Raw genomic sequence first — 2794 nt, 5'->3', positions numbered from 1 at the left:
CTTCTATTCCTTCCCCTACTACAATATTTCAGTATCCCATGATTACTATGATTTTCATCTCCCTTTACAAACTGAGTCCCCCTTTCATTCACTCAGATATTCATCGTCTGCAGCCTATGACAATGGCATATATACTTCAACTCTAGGTGTTGGCTTTGATTTCTTTTCAATTCTGATATGAGTAATCATGTCACTGATGACAATATAAGGAATAGGAAAGATTGCTACTCATCATAAAGGTGACACTTTGAGTTGCAGGCAGGCACAATGAAAAGACTGTTATGATTTAGCTTTTGGCCACAGCATTTTTCAGAAAATAAAACACACACACATTCATTTACGCAATAAAACACATCTCACTCACACATGACGGCCATCTCTGACAGCTCAGATGAAAATGCATTTCGGTCTGAGCTGCCGAAGATGGAGGTCATGTGTACATGGGGTGGGCTTGCTTGTGTGACTAAGTGTGTGTATGTTTTCTTTTCTGAGGATGGAATTGACAGAAAGCTAAACTGTAATAGTCTTTTGATTGCACCTGTCTGGAACTCAATGTGTCTTCTTTACAGTGAGTAGCACTCTATTTTTTTCTTTATTTTGTTGATATTCCAACCTGGAGCTTCCATTGTTTAATCATGTCACTGAATTATTCTGTGTAATTCATGCTATGCCCAACCTTCCTGTTCATAACAAATCCTGTTTGTTAAGCTACTTTCTGATTCTTTTAATATCAGCCTATTTTTGACAGATTGGGTATCTTTATCTTCTTTATGTTTCACTTCACTGACCCTTACTTCATCTATATTTAGCCTCTATACTTCCCTTTTCCAATTTTCTGGCTCTCCTACTACATTCAGATGTCTGACATTTCACAATCTCACCCACAGGATTTTCCTTTTTATTGGTTTTTTAACTTTTTTGCCATAATCACCTTCCCTTTGACAGTTCTCTCCCACAGACCCAAATGGGGAACCAGAGAGGAACCTTTGCCAATGGGAAGATCACGATAACACTTTTTAAATTGCAGGCACATTGCCTGTGGACAGACATTATGTTTTCTTAATGCAGTGTTTCCACTGTCCTTTGCACATTCATGCCACTGATCATTACTGATTTTTCAATTTTTAGGGGCAGTTTTCAATCCTTTCTGAACCTCTATCTGCTTCTCCAATCCCTATTGACAAAGGTGTTGGCAGAATTAGTGTGACCTGTATACTTGAAGTTTTTGGTTGCTTTGTCATGATTTTTCATTTAAAATCTGTGATATGACTGGGACTGAACACAGCACCTTTGGACTAATAGTCAAAGACATTATCCCTGATCATGGTAGATACTGTAGCTCAAATTCAGTGTGTCAGTTGAGCTAGGTTCAGAAATTATCACTGAGATATAAACTAGAGACCTAGTAGATCAGTTATGAGTGTGTGTTGGGATACTTCTCATGCCAAGTAATCATAGCTTCAGACTGATGGATGCCAGAATTTTCATCTTGGAAGATATAGCCAATTATTTTGTGGGCCTCATTAAGTTAGGGAAACTGGTATCGTGCACCACTTCTTTACAGAAGACCATGTAATAATAACATAATCAGAAGATGTTTTACCAAAGTCAGTTCAAAAACTGCATTCAATAACAAAAACATACATTACTGTAATAGCTACACATAAAAATACAATACAAGTATTCACTGGGAAAAAAGTTGAAAAGAACAAAACTCATAACTGGAGACAAACAAGTCAATGTTTATGAATACCTCGGGCATAGTTTCTGTTTAGACAATTCCAGTGACAGTGAATCCAAAATGAACCATCCTCTAGTTTACATCGATTAGTTCAGCAACTGCCTCTACAGCCAAGGCTACTAACACACATGTGCAGTGACAGCTTAAGAGTTACATCTTCAAATTCTGGTGGTCAAATAAATTCTTACCATCAGCACTTGGCCAAAGAGGAGAAGAGGTAATGTAATAATGTCTATAATTTCTGCACTCTATGCCAATATCCTGGTCTAAATTTCAAACATATCCACAGCATCTCATGAATTGAGGACACAGAACGGTGTTGACAGTGATTTACCTGCTGGATGGGGTTGTTAAGTTCTGTGGTCTACTTTGTACTGTTTCAGACCAGTAGACTATATGCCAGAACTGGGTTTCACACTCTCCCTTCCCTTTTATCAGTGATTATTAAAACAAGAACAACAAACTCAACAACAGAATGCCACTGTATTCCCCCCCCTTCCCCCCCCCCCCCCCCCCCCCAACACACACACTGTGTATGACTGACAGAAATTATAGGAAATTACCACCATCTCTCTCTTCTTACACTGTTTCAAAAGTGTTTGAAAAACTCACAAAATTCTATATGGTAATTTATTATGTCCAAGATGGCATAAAAAATACAATGTTTACGTAACTGGTTCCAGCACTTGATTTCCTGATTCAGATACTACTAATGTGCTAACAGTTTCATTAAGGCATACAGCAATTCAAATTAAGCATTCTGAACAGCATGAAGTCTTATAAAATATGTCAATGAGTTACAAACCATATCATCAAAAATTAAGAGAGACAAAAATTAAAATATTGTCATGTGCTATTTAAATGCCTCTAAGCACTATGGGACTTAGCATCTGAGGTCATCAGTCCCCTCATGTGCTACTTATATAGGGATTATGGAAAATAGTATTACGGCAAATGAGAGAAAAGGGAAGAAAACTGAGGCCATAGGCAAACTGGAGCAGATAGCAGCATACTCTATGTCCACTTACACTGAAGTGACAAACAACATGGGAT

This window comes from Schistocerca cancellata, chromosome 2 (assembly GCF_023864275.1).
Source record: "Schistocerca cancellata isolate TAMUIC-IGC-003103 chromosome 2, iqSchCanc2.1, whole genome shotgun sequence".
NCBI classification, from domain to species: Eukaryota; Metazoa; Arthropoda; class Insecta; order Orthoptera; family Acrididae; genus Schistocerca; species Schistocerca cancellata.
Note: the sequence above shows the minus strand (reverse complement) of the source record.